General features: G+C 32.5%; 1 long non-coding RNA gene across 1 annotated transcript in view; it reads left to right on the top strand.

Moving 5' to 3' along the window:
• Positions 1–19,626, top strand: part of LOC116809639 (uncharacterized) — a 51,629-nt gene that overhangs the window by 25,423 nt on the left and 6,580 nt on the right. Inside the window, exon 3 of the long non-coding RNA XR_004369919.1 lies at positions 12,876–13,004. This is a non-coding gene — a long non-coding RNA (uncharacterized LOC116809639). The remainder of the gene's footprint in view (positions 1–12,875; positions 13,005–19,626) is intronic.

Raw genomic sequence — 19,626 nt, 5'->3', positions numbered from 1 at the left:
ACATATAAATATATAAAGCAATCATTGACAGACCTGAAGGAAGAAATTGACTGCAGTGTAATAATGGGAGACCAGAAACAGCAAACATGAACAAAAGTATTGATCGATAGATCTACCAAACATATACAGAGCACTCCACCCAACAGTAGCCTATATATTGAGTAAAGTACACATTCTTCTCAAGTGTACATAAAACATTTCTCAGGGCAGATCACATTTTATGCCACAAAAGAATCTTAACAAATCGAAGAAGATTGAAATCCTACCAATTATGTTTTCCAATCACAATGGAAGAAAACTAGAAATCAACAGCAGTAGGACAACTGGAAAATACATAAACATGTGTAAACTAAACAACACAATTTGAACAACCAATGAGTCAAAGAAGTAATCAAAATAGAAAATAGAAAATATCTTGAGACAAATGAAAAAAGCACAACATAGAAAACTTATGGGATGCAGCAAAGGCTGTGTATACTAAGGAAAATTTATAGTGATAAAACACTAACATTAAAAAAAGAAGAACACAAATAAACAAATTAACTTTAAACCTCAAGGAAATGGAAAAAAACAGCCTAAACCCAAATTTAGCAAAAAAAGGAAATAATAAAGATTAGAGCAAAATATATGAAGAATACAAAAATGATAGGAAAAAATCAACAAAACTAAGGGTTTTTTAAATGAAGTATTTATCTTTTCAAAGCTAAACAAAACCTGTATCTAGACTAAGAAAAAAAGAGAAGATTTAAATAAATAATCAGAAATAAAAAAGGAGACATTGAAACTGATGCCATGAGAATAAAAAGGATAATGAGAGAATATTACCATTGTATACTTTCTGAATAACCTAGAAAAAATGAATCAAACCCTAGAAAGATATAGCTTACCAAGATTAAGTAAAGAAGAAATAGATAACTTCACTGATGAAATAAACTAGATTTAAAGAAAAATTAATGCTGGGTCTTCCCAAACTCTTCCAAAATATTGAAGAGGAGAACACTCCCGAACTCATTTTATGAGGCCAGTATTACCCTGATAACCCAGCAAGACAATGACACAATAAGAAAAGAAAACTGCAGGTCAATATCTCTGATGGATATAGAATTTAAAATTCATAACAAAATACTAGCAAACTGCATCCAACAGCACACTAAAATGTTCATACACCATGACAATGTAGGTGTTATTTCTAGGATGCAAAGATGACTCAACATATAAATATCAATATAATATACCACATTAAAAGAATGAAGAATATAAATTACATGATCATCTTAATATATGCACAGAAAGCATTTGAAAAATTCAACACACTTTCACGATAAAATCTCAGCAAATTAGGTATAGAAAGAAATTACTTTAACATAATAAAAAAACATACAAGAAAAGTCCATGGCTAACATCACATTCTATGTGAAAAACTGAAAACCTTCCTTTTAAATTCAAGAATGAGGCAAATATGCCTATTCTTGACATTCTACTATAATAATAAATGTCCTAGCAAGAGCAATTAGACAAGAGAAGGAAATAAAAGTCCTCAGAAAGAGAAAAAAGAAGTAAAATTGTCCCTGTTTGTGGATGACCTGATCTCACATGTTGAAAATCCCAAAGACTCCACCAAAAACCAAGAATGAAAAAATATTTTAGAATGAACAAATAATACAATAAAATTGAAGGATACAAAATCAAGATACAAAAATAAGTTTTTTTATAGTAAGTTTTTGTGTTTTTATGCATTAGCAACAAAATATCTGAAAAGGAGATTACCAAAACAATCCCATCTAAAAATGCATTTAAAAATACTTAGGAATAACCTTAACTAAGGAGATGAACAATCCTGTGTAATGAAAAGTATAAAACATCAATGAAACAAAGAATACACAAGTTGAAATACATCCTGCACTTATCAATTGTCAAGCATGATGTTTTTAAAATATCCATACCAAAATAATCTACAGATTCAATGCAATCCCCATACAATTTGCAGTTGTTGTCTTCACAGCAGTAGAAAATTGCTTAAAATTTATATGGAAGCCCCAAAGACCCCAAATAGCCAAAACATCTTGAGAAAGAATAAAGCTAGAGGCATCACACTTCTTAATTCAAAAGTATAGTACAACTCTACACTAATTGAAACAGTATGGTACTAGCATAAATATAGACATATATAGATCAATAGAGCAGAATACAGAGCCCAGAAATATATCCATACATTTATGGCCAACAGATCTTTGACAAAGGTAATAAAAATATAAAATGGGAAATGATAATTGCTTTAACAAATAGTATTGGGAAAACAACATCCAAATGTAGAAACAATTAATTTGAACCCTTATCTTACATCATATGCAAAAAAGCAAACTCAAAATAAATTAAGGCCTTAAATTTAAGGCCTGAAACTGTAATAGTAAGAGAAGAAAACATAGAGAATAAGCTTCATGACATTGGTCTTGGCAGTGATTTCATAAATATGACACCAAAGGCACAGACAGCAAAAACAAAAATGAACAAATGGGATTACATCTAACTAAAAGCTTGTGTGCAGCAAAGATAATAAGCAACAAAATGAAAAGGCAACCTATCAAATGGGAGAAAATATTTGCAAACCAGATATCCAATGAGATTAATTTACAAAATAAAAAAGGGATTTCTAAAATTCAAAGTAAAATCATATCAACAAAAACAAACCTACTAATCCTATTTTAAAAATTGGCTAAGGATTTGAATAGACATTTCTCCAAAGTAGTCATACCAATGGCCAGCAGGCCTATGAAAAGATGCTTAACATCACTAATCATCAGGGAAATGCAAATAAAAACCACAATACAAGTTATCACTCCACACATGTTGATATGGTTAATATTAAATAATAATAATAATAACAAATCTTGGCAGTTAAGAAATTGAACTCCCGTGAGCTGTCGGTAACGTGTAAAATGGTGCAGCTCTTATGGAAAACAATATGGGATTTTTTCAAAAAATTTTAAAAAAGAACTACCATATAATCTAGCAATTCTACTTCTAGGTATTTATCCAAAAGAACTTAAGTTAGGATCTCAACAAGATAATGCATTCTCATGTTCATTACACCATTATTCACAATAGTCACGGTGTGGAAACAACTTTAATGTCTATCAGCAGGACAGGTGGATAAAGAAAATGTGATATATAAATACAATGGAATATTTTCAGCCTTAAGAAAGAATTTTTGCCAATGTGACAGTGTGGATGAACCTTGAGTATCTTATGCTAAGTAAAATAAGCCAGACACAGAGAGGCACATTCCACTAATATGAAGTATCTGAAATAGTCAAATTATTAGAAACAGAAAATAGCATAATTGTTGCCAGTGTCTAGGTAGATAGAGTGACATGGGAAGTTGCTAATCCATTGGCATGAAGTTTCAGGAATGCAAATATGTCAGTTTTAGAGATCTGTTGCAATATATTGTGCCTGTAGTTAACAATACTGTTGTTGGACACTTAAACATTTCTTATGAGGGTAGATCTCATGTTAAGTGGTCTCACAACTATGAAAACTATAAATAAATAAATAAATAAATAAATAAATAAATAAATAAATAAATAAGAGTAGGAGAACTATTTTCTAACTGTCTTACAATGTGCAAGCATCCTCTCTCTGGGACAATACTTAATTTTGTCAGTCAGGTCAGAGAGTGTCAGTTCCATTCCTTTGTCAATGAGTTCAGAGTAAACACTTTCAGCCTGTCTGGAATATGAAAGTAGCTGAAAATGTAGAGATTCATTGTCCACTCTCTGTGAAAAGAACAGAGTTGCAGAATTTTGGGATTACTATTAATACAGGTTAAATTGTAATCATGGCTCAAAGCTCTCACCTTCCTCAATATGCGGGAAATCGGGAGCAGTATTCCTTTGGGTACGTTAGAGTAGAGCAATAATTCAAAGACCTGTTATATAACTAGAGAGCTTAGACAAGTATGTGTTGTATGCATGATAGTTGATTTCTAGTTTTTACATGCATCAAATAATTGACAAAGTGTTCTACATTCCACTGCACATAAATTTCCTCACACAGTCCATTGATTTATTTTTTTTCGACGAGTAATGATTGAATGTACTATGTTCCAGAAATACGCTGAGGTTACAAAACCTCAGAAATAGTCTGAGGTTACAAAAACATGTTAGATGTAGTGCTTGCCCACAAGGAATATTTGAATAAGGGATATAGGCATGTAATTCATAATTATAGTGTTATAAGTGCCTATGATTAGAGTATGGAATGGGTGGTATGGAATTACATAGAAGGGGTATCTAAACAAGGTGAGAGATTAAAAAAATTTTTGAAGAGATGAACTATTTCAGTTACACATAAAAAAGAAGAGAATAATGAGAAAGATATAATATAAAAGTTCATAAAGCTATTAAGTAGGGGGATTAATAACCATTGAGGGAGAAAAAATTGTGCTTTAATATATCACTAAGTCTAAGTCATTAAAGTAATTATATTTTATATGAATTTTGTTAATTTTGATCATTAAAAAGTGATCTGTTTAATTTTTGTGGCAGGGCTGCTCATTGTCCCATGATATACATTATCTTTTTTATCAGTAAGGGAGCTAGGCCTAGTATAAAGCTGGCAGCTAAGATTGGTCTATAATTAATGATTAAGTTCTGGTCCATAGGATATAAACAGGAGCAATGTCCTTAAAAAACAGTAACATATCCTTCTCTATCCCTTCCTTCTTACAGGTGGTGAGAATACAGTCATGTTGGCTGGAGCTGGAACAGTCTTTTTGGACAATGCTGTAATAATTGCAAGTTGAAGATGGCAGAGAAAAACACAGAGGAGCCCAAGTCCCCGCTGGCCCCATGGACCAGCATCCCACCCCCACGCATGGATTAGCTATCCTGGGCTCTTTTTTTTTTTTTAATTGGAGAAAGAAACAAATATGCATATCAGAGTTTTCTATTATTCAGAGCCAAACGATCATAATGAATACAGTTTTAATCTTACAACCCTCACTTAAAAAATATTTTGTAAATGAATGACAAAGTTAAGTAGAATAACAGTTAACACTTCTAGATCACCTCTGGTGGTCTAACACTTTACTTAGGTATATGTATCTCATCTAAGTTTCTCAGCATCCCTTGAGGTAGGCCTTATTATTAGCTGCTCCAATATACAGGGGTGAAGGCTCAAGGTCAAAGAGTTAGTGAAGAGATCAATCAGGATTTGAACCAGGCAGTTGAAATCGAGTGTTTCGCTCTTCCTGTCTTGCATATTCTGCCTTCCCTAACTAGACACAAACTAAGAAAAACAAAACAATTGATTTTTTTTCTGAAATCATGAAGACAAAATTAATAAATTCATTGAGTTTTGAATATATATTTTCTGTCTTTTTCACTAGGCATGAAAACTGCAATATGTTTCAAAAAATGAAGCTATCTGAAAGTAATACATTTTAGATATACATGTTCTAGGAATCATGTTCATGAGCTTAAGATAGAAAAAGATGAAATCTCAACAGCATATAAAAACATAAACTTCTGAAAATATAAATTAACGACTTTTTAAATTACTTTTAAATAGACAGACATCCCATTCCTATAACTGTACCATTCCTATATGTTTTCAACTGATGTATGACTTCTCCTATTAATAAGTCAGCAGGCAATGAGAGCAGGAACTTTTTCCTGTAAAATATAGATGGTCATATAATTTCCAGTCTGGACTGGACTTAGAGAAAACCTAATTCAATCTGTTTAATTTATCAATAAAAAAACTATTAGAGAATTAGAAGAACTACATGTTGTAGCAACTTAATTACAGTTCGAATTGTATTTAGATCTAGTTCTAATTGTAAATCTAGTAACAGTTTCACTACATCTCATGTATGAAAAGAATCTTCTGCCTCCATTTGATGGAAAAGTACGCAATCTGCTTAAGATATTTACAGGCTAAATATCCCTGTATAGATTGAGGGTTTCATGGTGTCTATTATTTGTTTTAATTATTTATTTATTTGTTTATTTATTTATTTTTATTTATAGAGATGGGATTTTGCTATGTTACCTAGGCTGGGCTCAAACTCCTGGCCTCAGTGATCCTCTTTCCACAGTTTCCCAAAACACTGGGATTATAGACATGAGCCACTATGCTCGGCCAAGGTGTCTATTATTTGTTAGTAGATATAATATTATTTGAAAGTAATAGTAGTTTATTGTACTCAATGTATCAGCCAGGCAAAAGTTTCTAGTCTGGAGATGGTTATTTGTAGATTTATAAACCACTGAAATTGCATAGCAAAATATTTACCTGTAATCGTACATTGTTCTGAGGGATAAGTACATAATTTTTGTTAGATATTCAAAGCATTGAATAATTGAAAAACATTGAGAGAAGTGCCCATTTCGAATGTCCTGATTATCTGCTGAAGCATTCTTTTTTCTCACCACTTCATTCACAATTATTTGCTATTATTTTTTTTCTGCCATAATTTAGAAAGTGAGACATAATCCAGATAAAAGGAAAAAAAGGATGTCCATAATTGCTCTGGGACAATTGCCCCATTAAGGAAAACAGTAAAACAAACAAAAACAAAACACAAAATGTGAATGGCTTAGATGAAATAGTTGCAATGAGAAGGCAGCAGTGTGAGTATTCATTGCCATCATAGAACATACAGGTAATTCTGAGAATGAGACAGAAGAGAAATGTTCCTTGAATAAGCTCCCTTCTTATCTTTCAGCAAAAAAAAAAAAGTGAACTGGTTTTTAAATATCACACCGTTTATGAAAATGGATCATGAAACACATTTGACTTCACAGGTATTTCACATTAACTTATTCTTTAGGTATGGTGACGGCTGAAAGATAGAAATGAAATAATTGTTCATGAGACTGTCAAAAACACCAATCATGCAGCACATCTCACACTCTTAACTAAGAACATTCGGCTCAGTTAGGAGTCTCCATCTAAAAAGAGTTTAATATAAAGTAAACATGGCAAATGAATTCTCCTCCTTCCTTTGGAGAGGTCACGTTTGAGGTTCACCAGCAATGCAAGATGGGAAAGCATGGCTTGTGCTCACCTGCTAAGAGTTCAACAGAGAGCTTGCGCAATCAATGCCTGGTGTTTAATGGGCAGCACTGAATTTATTTATTTAGCACTGAAACTCTAACAAGCTAATGAGCCATTTATTAATTTGTGTTAGTTTGGGCACCATAGAACTGCCCTAACTTGAAAACAACCACCCTCCCAAGATATGCGAAAATTCTCAGGCAAAATAGTATCATGCATCGCTTTGGAAAATCAAGTTTACCCGGCAGGTTTTGTTGTGCTCTTCTCAGCATGGTTCTTAGTATCTAAAGTGCCACCACATGTTGTAACAATAAAGCTATTCCTTATCAATCAGACCAAGTTGACAACCAACAAATGCTGCTATGAGTTGTTGTAGGCTGGATTACAATCCTCTCCTTGGTAACCCATCAGTGTGTGTCTAATAAGCAGTGTTCAATAATGTTCAGGGTAGTAAACTTACGTAGAAACACTTAGAAATTAAAACAAAAACAGTAACAAAACAAACAAAACAAGAAAGAAAGGCTATGTGTGGAGAAACATTTCCAGAAACAACTAATTGTAAAAGTACACAGTTTCCACAAGGGGAAAAATACACTCTTTTTTAAAGACTTGAATAATTCTAGACAACACCATATTTTTTATTAAAACCTAACCTTACAAGTAACACTGAACTATTCTTAAAGATGGATGGGCATTCATCACCCTCCTCTTTGATGGAAGGTGTTGATACATTTTTGGTGGTAGCTTAGCTACATCCTTCTTTAACTCTTTCAGAAGTTTTAGATGAAGACCATTTGAACATAGTGATTTATGGCCACTTGATTTCTCATATTTTTTCAATCAGGTCTTTGTTTTGATTTCTCTGACAGTTCTCCACCTTCTTTCTTTGTATAAAGTAATTCCAGAGTAGATACTTCTTCATCATCCTGGAAAGCAGGCCAAGCACAAAGGATCCATTCAGTCTCTTTGTATTTTTTGCTATCTCTTTGGAATGTTTCATTCCCAACATCGTCTAATAGGTCAATATAATCTTCAGTGGATTTTGCGTTTCTGATATACTTGTCACTTGTCTGAAGGGAATTCTTTTATTATGTACTTGGGAATGACTTTTGATTTTTTTTTAACATTATCCCTAAAGATCAGTATTGTGGTCTCTGATCACTTCTCCTCCATCTTTTCCAAACTCAAACATTTAACCTTCATATTTACTTTTGTCAGTGTTCACAGATCTCTGATAATGTATCCTCAGTCAGGGTATATGGTATTTCTATGTATTTAAGTTTCCTACCTTTTTCCTTTCAGACCTTTCTAACTAATCTCCTTGTTGTTGTTTTTCTTAAACTTATCAATATTTGAGTATCCATATGTGTTCCTTTGATGTAAAGTTTTCTATGAAAATGCCAAATGTGATTACGTCATCACTACTGCTAATTTTTTAAATTTATCATCTTTTACCTTAGACTGATGAGTCAAAAGTCACAGAAGCTATATCAACACTCTAATTTCCTAAATGATGTGCTTGTAAAAAAATGTATTTAACCCACAGTGATACAAGTTTCATGACTTAACTACAATGTACAAATCTTGTTATTTTTATGCCACCTTTTAAAATGTGCCACTCATGTCAAAATAGCCAGAACAAGTTTCCCCATCTACCAACCCTGTCCCCAGACCTGCCACTGCTATCCCATGCTCTATATAACATGCCTTTGCTGTAATGCAAAGCTTATGTCTTGTATTTTAATATGATAAATCAATCACAATGAAACATAGGTTTCTTATTAACATATGTCAATCACTCTTTGGTACTCCACCAACACTTATGTATAGTAACCATAGTTTATCCTTCTTTGTATAAATAAAACAATGTGTCTCTCTCACTTTTCTAACCATTTCAATGTAATGCCTAGTGTCAGACAAATCAAACTAAGCAGTGGTGAACCTATTCTTACTCCTTCCAGATTGAATAAATCTAATCAAATAGTTTTGTATCACCACAGATTCTCTTTTGGAAGAAACCATGAAAGAATTGCCAAATTCCTGGATTAACTGAAAAACATACAAATATTTCAGCAAAATCTTACAGTGACTTTGTAAAAAATCATAAACCCAGTATATACTTTGCTGTTACTAGGGACATTTGTTCTGAACTTAGACTATTTTATAATCATCTATTTCTCTTATATGGATTATTCAGATTGCCAGATCACTTGCAGACCTCATTGTCAATATTTCCCAAGTGCCCACAGTTTACAGAAAACACACCTGGCTCTGTATCCATCTGGTAATATTTGCACTTAAATTCAGATTCAGAGTATCCTATCCCCGGAGGGAACTCAGGCCTTTCACAAGATAAACAGGCTTCAGACAAATGTTATGGATAGATTGTATATCTCCCAGATTCACATATTGAAGTCCTAACCCCAAAAGTACCTTGAAATGTGGTCTTATTTGGAAATAGGGTCATTACAGATGTAACTAGTTAAATTGAGGTTATACTACAGTAGGGTAGGCCCCAAAACCATATGACAGGTATCCTTATAAAAAGGAAATATTTGGACAGAGAAACACACACACGGAGAATTCTATGTGAATATTGGTGTTAAAATGCTACAAGCCAATGAACAACCAGAAGCTAGGAAAAAGGGTTGGAACTGATCTTCCCATATCCTTACAGGGAATACAGCCCTGTCAAAAACTTGATCTCAGACTTTTGGCCTCCAGAACTGTGAAACAATTCCATTTCAGTTGTTTAAGCCACCCAGTTGGTGATATTTTGTTATGGACTTTTTAGCAAAATAATGCAACAAAATTCAGTATCGTTAATCAATAGCAAATAATGAATCAGGTGAATAATGAATGATGGGCAGAGAAAAGAGAAATTAATACAATTTTGAAGGATTGTTATTTTATATAATCCTGAAGGGTAAATTTTTTCTATAATTGCTGGTTAATTATCAGCTTGCTCTTCAGAACCCGCATAGCACTTGTTTCATATGTATGTTAATAGTGCTTTTCACATGGTTATGATCATTTATCTTCAGATCTGTCTCTGTCATCATCTCGAAATCGAAGAAGCCTGGGACCACATGTAGCTTCTTAACCTCAGAATCCTATAATGGTACATGACACATAGTACACGTTCATTAAATGTCTTCAAAAAACGATGAGACTATCTTTGCCATCATATTTAGAATTTTAGCTAGATTGTTATTTAAGTAAGATTTTTACTCAAAATAGTAATAAACGAGACATACAAAACAGTTCAAGACTGGACTCTCACCATATCTTTTTTCAACATGATTACTATAAGCGAGATATATCGTTTTTTAAAAGGGTTTTAGAAGACCAAATTTACTGATGATATAGTGGACTGAAAAGTAAGAGTGAAGAGACAGAAAGCAGTCCCTGGCCTCTGAACTAGATTTCTGTTTGTAGATTCGTAGTTGTTGTCTGTTTCTCAGAACTTAGTATTAAGAGAAGGCATAAAAATATTGCCATGTGTTAACCTCTATTATAGACCCAGCTTGTCCTGCTAGGCCAGGGATGGAAGTATGCAAGCTGAAACACACATCTTAATGTGAACCAGACTTGGTGGAGGATTCACCACTGTATCTTGCCAGGTATTCAAGCCTTCCAGATATTCTGCGTCTTTTGATGATCTGCCTATAAATTCTTTCAGTCTCAGAGACTGAGCCCAATATTTCTTCTCCTCCTCCTACCTCTGACCTCCGCTGTGTCTCATCTGCATTGTACAGTCTGACACAAGCTACCATGGTTTTGTCTCACTTTCATTTTGCTGCATCTGTTTCACTGCATAACCCAGATAATTGTGTTTCCAAGCATAGCCTGGAAATCTGATTTCTGTTCCTGATAGATAATTCAGTTTTATTTTTCTGACTCCGTGTCTTAACCCATTAAGAAATATCCAAGACATAGCAGTTAATCACAAGTGTAGAAGCATAGATTTCTGATTTCTGTCCCCAGATGTATGTGAAGTGGCCCTGCATTTGATCTTGAAAGATGTGTTCCCCGGGTAACTGCTATGAACAAGAGCTACTATTGGTGGGCTCCTGTATTTTAATCAAAGGGGAAGAAATAAAGCATTTACAAACACTATTTCTCAATCTCATTAGTTCAAAACATATTTGGTATATTTATACAGTATTGCTGATTAAGTTTGCTTTGTACTGAAACTATTTATTGTAGATTCTTACTGATTTTCAACAATATTCCATGAGATTTAAGTTACTAAGAAAAATTTGTAAGTTTTCTCTCACTGTCATTATATTCCATCTCAAAAACATTTGATATAAATACAATGGAGATTTTAAAATATTTGATACTACCACAATGGAGATTGGAAGTTGAAGGACCCCAGATTAAATGAAGCTTAAAGTTGTCTGTTGGGCTGATAAAATGTTTTTAAGGTTTATTTGTCAACAAGATTTAAAGGCAGTATATTTCCACCCACCTCCCTTCATGTAAAACAAAAACAAAACTAAATTCTGAATCTCCAACTGATGTTGAAAAAAAAATGAAAGATCTGGCAACATAATAGTTACATTTCCACATGACTGAAATTGACTCTGATATGGTATGTTTAGTTTGCCAGAATCCCCACTTCTCTCTCTTATCCCTACCAAACTTACTTCATTCATAAGAGATAGCTGCTGGCTCCTGTATTAATTTAAATAACCTGTAAATTGCCCAAGATGTTGATGTTTTATGGAAATGATTTCAGTAGGATGAATTCTACATCTTACTGAAAAAATGTTTTTCAATAGAATTGTGTTTATTGTTGGGTGTAACTTTCCCATAAACTGACCCACTCAGTACAGATACATATGTCCCAAGTGATAGCTTTTCTTAGAAAGCAGAACTTTGATCTTGTGTATATAGGCTTTTTGTTCAATAAGGAAAACCATCAATTACATTATGTTGTTTGGTACCAAAAATGCTTTGATCTTTTTTAAGGGTATTTATTACAAAGGAAAGCAGGGTGAGAACCCTCTGACAGACATGAGGCCATGAGGCTTTATATGAAAACCTCACGCATCTGTGACTGACTGGCATAAAACCATGGGTATAAAATGCTTCAGATCTGATCCACCTCACCTTTCTGGATTTGATTTTTAGCTTTTCTACTCACTAGGTGTGTATTTGTGGAAAAATCCCAATCTTCCTGGGCCTGAATTTTTAAATTTGTCACATTATTTCTTTTTTTCATATATTTTTTAAAATTTTTATTTTAGGTTTGGGGGTACATGTGAAGGTTTGTTACATACATAAACAGATGTCTTGGGGGTTGTTGTACATATTATTACATCACCCAGGTATTAAGCTCAGTACCCAATAGTTATCTTTTCTGCTCCTATCCCGCCTCCCATCCTCCCACCTCAAGTAGATCCCAGTGTCTGTTGTTCCCTTATTTGTGTTCTCAAGTTCTTATCATTATTTCTAAGATTCCAAATATGATCTCTAAAAATCCACTGAATTCCTTAGAAAACTTCAATAAGACTCCATAGCATTTTGAAAGTTCTCATTCTAATTAGCACATTAGAAATTCATGGCCACAACTCAAACGTTTTACAGTAAAACCATTTTGCAAATTAACCTGAAGTTGCTGAACTCATTGGTCTATGGGTAGTATATTGAGTTTTTTTTTAAGCTTCATATTTTCATCACAGTATGTTAAATTTCAGATGGAATTTCACCCTAGAATCTATTCCAACTGTTAAAGGTTTTGAATGTATTAAATTGCAATTCAACTCTCTGACACCTCCCCACTTTCTGTTTCATCTTGAAAATAGGCTGTACCTCTCTCCTGAGTATTAGAAGTTTGAAAAGAAGAGCTGTCTCCATGAAGACGGGCCAAATGCCCTCCCTCCTGTGGCTGATTGTGCTACATCATCCCAACATGATAAACCAGAAATCTTCGAGTGAGTTTAACTTCCTATCCCTCCCTGATCCTGCAACACCCAACTAGTCATGTAATTTGTGCGTTACTTATACCCATACCCTAGCCAACCTGTTGAGGTTTTGTAACAAACTCTTTGCCCAAGGCCTGTCCCCTTAAAAATCTGTGACAGTATTTTCAAACTGGTATTTCTGCAACATGTGCTTAACTATTTCTTTCTTTTTCATAAAACCATTGTCCTCTTTTTCACAGCATAGTGAAGTCAGCATGCGATGGTCCTAAGAACACAAGACTTGGGGAAGGTGATAAGCCAGGGTTTATATTGATGCTCTCCATTGTTAGCTATATACTCACAGAAAGTAGCTGACTATGTTTGAAAGGCAGGTATTAAAAACATTACTTCAGGGGAAAGAGGTATATAGGTTTTACATGTCACCACAGAAGGCAAAACTAGGATTTCCTGATAGATATGATAGGAGTATATATTTTCCATGTAATACACTGAAGAATCTTCATTGAAGCAACTTCAAAATGAAATTTAGTGTTTTATGACACACAATTTCTCCATCTTTAAATGTATTTTAGTAGAGAAAATGTGACTACGAGTTAAAGAAAGAAATGCATGTATCAGATGAGAAAGAAGGGAGGTTGCATGAGGAAGCAGCAAAAGATGTTTCCAATCTGAGATTTTCAAATTCTCTGGTTTTAGTTTAATTGAATTGGCTTAAATTAAATTCTCATTCAAGTATATTTTATACTTGAATTTCAAGACTATATTCATTTATAGAAACAAAGTTTACTAAATGTAAAACTTCTTTATCAGATGGATATATACTATAAAATAACTTTCAAACTTAATTTGTGTAGAATTTGTACTTGGATTTAGGGATGTATGAACCAATATTATGTTTAATCCTTTAGTGGTTAACTTGAGAAAATTTTAATACATTTCTTGGGGAATCTATATGCATGTACAAACACTACAGATTTTGTGATAATTCTGTACAACTATCTGTTGCTCTACTTTTCTCATTGTTCCCAAATACTGAAAAATTCAAAACATTGTATTTTCTTTGAAATGAATAGATTATTTATCAAAGAAATTACACTATTAATCTTAGAGTTTCTATAGTGATTCAAACATCATTTACAGTTATTTCATTTATATTTATTTCCATTTACATTTACATATACTTTAAGAGAGTTTTCTTTTGAAATATATTTTTTTCAGAATCTAAACAATTTTTGTACTTGAAAAAATTTGTTGTTGTTGTCTTGAAATAATGTTTTTGTTTCATTTAGGCCTAAATGTAAGGAGATAAATTGCTACAAACGCTAATGGTCTTTTTTATGATGTGAATATCTGTCCCTGTGATTGAGACCACCAACCAATTTCCTATAAACCATCAAGCAACATCATGTGTTAACAATTTTCGGTCACTTTTAATCTGGTTTGGATTCAAAATGGTAAAACAGAGGTGAAAGGTCGGATTTAAAAAAAAAAAAAGAAATTCTCCTGGGCTAACCAGCCTTTTGAATTTTCTGAATTTAAGTTAATTATATCATTAGAATTTAATGAAATTATCAACATGTTCACCTTCATTTCACAGTAACACTTCCCTGTTCAGATTAGAATCAATCTTTTAATGTTTATCTAGGTGTTGATAAAGAGAACTACAGAGGACCTAGTGCTTTTTTAATGCACTTCATTATTAGATTTTGAAGTGAGACCATAATTTAAGATTTGGTGAGGGAAATGCTTTTTTTAATGGTAAATGAACAATATTTTTGTTATGTTCTTTGGGAATTTACATTTAAAATTTACTCACTGGTTAAATATTCATCTCAATGCTGCAGTGCTAATTTTTGACCTGAGTGTTATTATATTTTTATCACAGTTACTTATTTGTAAAATTAAGAAAATATTAATATTAAGTAGTTTAATAAAATGACTACTATTTCTTTTAACCAATATAAATATAAGATAAATATGTATTCTAAACTTTCATATATGGATAACCTTTTGAACTTAGATTCCAAAAAGTGAGGATGAATTTATAACTATATTACAGGTTTCATACTTCACATATTATTAGTGTTTTTAGATTATCTTACCAAAATAGATGATTCTGTGAAGGCCTTAATGGCTCCAGCTTAACTTTATGAACTTAGTCACTTTAAAAAAAATTTTTTTTAAATTTTTAGTCACATTTTTATTGTTGTATGTTGCTTTCTCTTGTCATTTTAAAATTTATTTATTAAATAACAGAAAAGTTTAGATAAATATTAATGGAATGTGACATAAAAGTGATAAAGATGAAAGATAACAGTATTTGTAACATTTGTTTCTTTTTCAGATGATACTAAATGAAGTAATTGATTACAGGGATATAAATTTCAAAAAGAAGTATTAAATAGGCTCTTGGATTTTTGACAATCTATTTAATAACAGTAATGAAATATGAACACATTTTTAAAAAATTTTAAATGGCAGTTTGATAAAAAATGCATTGGTAAAGAGACTATACAAATCAGAATACACCTCAAAAGAAGGACAACCATAAGTATTTCATGATTTAATAAAAATATAAGTTGAAATACTTAAATTTTAAAATTAAAAACAACTAATAATCAACTATGATCGATGGTGATCATTCTCTTCTACTAAGATGATAAAGGTGACCTTTATAGGTTTTATAGCTGTTAAATATTTGTGTGTTTGGCATTTTTTTCTCTTCAAAAAATCCTTTAACACCCAAAGTTGTATTTATAATTTTATCCTTGTTTTATCTTAAAGAGGATAAAAACATTTTTTAAGCTTCGGGCTCCACAAAACTTAGATCATCTCCTTTGTTCAAAGTAATGCTGTTTAAGAAATATTTAAAATTCACTCAGATGATGAATGGTTTAAATTTCTAAACAAAAAGGGGGAATTACAATCTCTTTGGCTTTCTTTTACATTCTTCCTCCCCTTCCATTTTCATCTCTGTGCAATGCTAAGTTGTCTAATGCAAAGCCTTCTCTAACTGTGCAATCAGGAAAAGGTTTGCATATGTGGAATGAGAAAGTTCATAAATACTAACAAAATGTCTCAGCCCAATTTTTGAGACAAGAGATTCTTATGATAGTCATTATTTCCCATTTATTTTATTCCTTCAATGACACATTGTTTATCAATATAACTAACTTGAAACACAATTTCAACTCTGCCAACTGACTTTTGCTTTGGAAGATAAATTAATCTGTAATTAACAGAAAATCCAATATAAGTGTGTCTTAAGCAATAGAAAAGTTTATATCCTTCTGAAGTAATTGTAAGCACTCTAACACTGGTCTGAAGCCCCACATTATCAGGAATGCCAGCTCTTTCTCCTTTGCTGATCTGTTGATCACAATATACAGTTTCTACATCATTTTCTAAGGCAGCTCCTCAAGTAAATGCCTGAAGTAAGAAAAAACATGGTAGTAACAGATTCCTCCTTTAAGACACTTCCTGGATATTCCACAAGGCACTTCTACTTATAGGTCATTGGTCAGAATCATGTTACATGGAAAATGAATTATTTATTCTGAGTGTCCCGGAGCATAGCTAACCTCCAGGAGTTATATAAGATGTCCATGCCGTATAAACTACGTTATGTTTGTAAGTACCATTTTCCAGTTCATTATCTTTATTGTGGCTATCTAGTAACTTGAAAGTACCCTGCTCAATTCTCGTTACTGCACAGTTTCCATTTGTATAGAAGGGAATAAATTATTGGTGTCATTCACAGCCACTATTTTTAGTTGTCATTCTTAGAGAGTATAATTTAAGATAGGAAGTTAGTAGTTCTTTTTAACTTTTTTCCCTTAAGGCCAATCTTAGGAGATGAGCCTAAGAGCGCACAGTTCTCTTAATGCAAATATAATATTGTATTCGAATATTATATATCATAATATTCTTATTACTAAAAAAGAAATATTATTTCACATCACCTGAAATCCTAAGAAATAAAATAAGAAAATAAATAATTTAATAGGACATCTCAAAATTAGATATACCAAAAATAAGATAAGTAAGTAAAGGAAGAATACTTAGTTAATGAACTAGGGAAGAAGTAAACCACCAAAGGTGCTTGAAGTTTCAGACAATAGCAAGGAAAGCAAAATGGAAGGGGAAAAGGTGAAATGATTATGTTCGTATTATGTTTTTACTAAATGGGAAAAGAATGAAGCCAATAATATAGTTAAAAAGGGGGAGGAGGTGAATTACTTTAATGGCTAAACAATACATATTCATGAAAAACATAGAAGGGGACAGGAAAGTAATGTAATTTTATGCACCAGTTCTTTATTTTAAAAATAGATATGGTAGGCCTACTATATTCCAAGTGGTATTCTAGACTCTGGAAATAAAAGAGTGTATAAGACAAAGTCTGTGACTTCAAGATTTTATATTTTAGGAGTGATAAGGGCAATAAAAAATAAACAAATATAAAATTAAGTGATGTCAGTTAATTATTAGTATGTTGAGGAAAATAAAATAGCATAACGAGACACAGAATGATTTACAGAAGGTAAAATGGCAGGCAATTATAGAAAGTGGAAGGGTAGGGCACAGAGTGGTTTACAGAAAGTGGTAACTATTTTGCAATTACAGTCTGAGAATGCCTTTCTGAAGATGCTATATTGGAGCAGAGCAAAATTGTGAAAACAAGATTCTTGGAGAAAAATGTTCCAGTCAAAGGAAATGTCTCAACTTGCACCCAGGTTCTGAAATTTGAAGACAGATAAGGCTCTAAAAGAATTGCGCTTAAGTTTATTACAGATCTCATCATCCAGGAGTAAACATTACTTTGAACATGTTACAAAGACACAGAATGAGAGGATTAATATGATGTTGCCATCATTTATAAAAGGCTGAAGATTGTGAAGCAAATTATTAACCCTAGAAACAATGCTGAAATGCACAAAAATCAACTGATAACTTAGTTTCCTAGATTTTACTTTTTTAGGTAATTAGCAATGGTACATTTAAATAAAAAAAAGAAATGAAACAGGATTAACGTTCTTTGTCATATTTTGAAGGGACTCAATATCCCGCCACCTCTTCCATGTTGAAAAATAATAAACCAAATTGCTCCTGTCGTAGAAAAATAGACATACAACTAAAATAAGATGACATTAATATGTACTTGATGCAATTATACCAATTATTACATGTTACTAGAAAACCACAGAACAGGGGTTTCTAACTCACCCCAGAGAACGTTCAGTGAAGCCATCAGTGATTGCTATTTGATCAATGGTGTGTTGCAGCAGTTTTCAGGCAAAATATGAGTAGCATAACAGAATTAGGAATGAACAAAAGAAATGACTGGAGAAATATCCACGTGCGAAATTTTTTGATTAGCTAGCAAGAGTTAAGGAAATGGACAAATCAATCATGACTCCCAAAATTTGAATGTAGAGCTACTAATTTAGATGGGCCCTACAAGACTAGGACAACATAGAGAAGAGGAGATGGGAAATCAGTTAAGCATACCACCCAAGGCCTATTCTATTAGTGCTGAATTTAATTACCAGGCATAACTAGATAAGTAAGGGACCAAGGGGAGAAGAGTTAATTTATATGCCCCATCTCCTCTGAGTTGCTATTTAGGTTATTAGAAAAGCACATAGTAGGGGTTCCTAACCCCTAGTGTACATCATTTTATATTCTAAAAGGTTTTGAAGCTGTTACTTCCTTGTATTTCCTCTCTCTTGGTATTTACTCAATGATGACAATTATGATTTCACATGAGACTAAGAAATAATGGGATAATATTATGCTTTTATTCTAATAAAAGATATCCAGTGGCAGTTGAATACAGAAATCTGAAAATCAAGGTAAATTTTGGAAATCATCAGCATACGAGTTGGGGTGAAATCATAAAAGTAGATGAAATAACACAGAGAGAGTATAAAGAGCAAAAAAGAAATTTAACTTGGAGAAAGGGACTCACAAATAAAATTCAGAACCAACAGTAACAGAAGGATAAGTCAAATCACATGTATTCAATAATTCAATCAATTATATAATCCTGCAGTTCCTAGACAATAAATCAACAATGTCAGATTCTATTTAAGTCAGGCACTTTTAGTTAATGCTTTGACACGAATTGTTATTTGGTCACTCCAAGTAAAATTCAAATGCTCTAACTGCTAATATTTTGCTTATAGGAGTACTTGAGTACTCTGAAAAGCATATTGACACATTTTAACTATAAATTAGTAAAAACAATTATGTAAATATTTACTTAAAAGCCCTATCATTGGTTGTATTTACAAGAACACCCTTTGGTTACAAGTCACAAAAACTCAATAAATAGTAGAATATGTTGGCTCAGAAACATAAAAATTCAGGGTCATTTAGGTGTAGCTGGATCCAAGAACTCAATAAAATAATCAAATATCAGATAACCTGCCTCTTTTTATGCTCTGTCTCTGCTCAATTTTACTTTCTAATGGTTTCATGCTCAAGAAGTTTGTCTCCTGGTCATCATCAGATATAGTTTGGATTATACTTAACAACTAGCAATGCCAGAGAAAAGTGCATAGCATCCCCTTCCCAAGATTTATATCAATCTTTGGAAGATAAAGTCACTGAAGCTTTTTCTTTCATA

The sequence above is a fragment of the Hylobates moloch genome, unplaced genomic scaffold (assembly GCF_009828535.3).
Source record: "Hylobates moloch isolate HMO894 unplaced genomic scaffold, HMol_V3 SCAFFOLD_1, whole genome shotgun sequence".
NCBI lineage: Eukaryota > Metazoa > Chordata > Mammalia > Primates > Hylobatidae > Hylobates > Hylobates moloch.
Note: the sequence above shows the minus strand (reverse complement) of the source record. Positions and strands in the feature narration are given on the sequence as shown.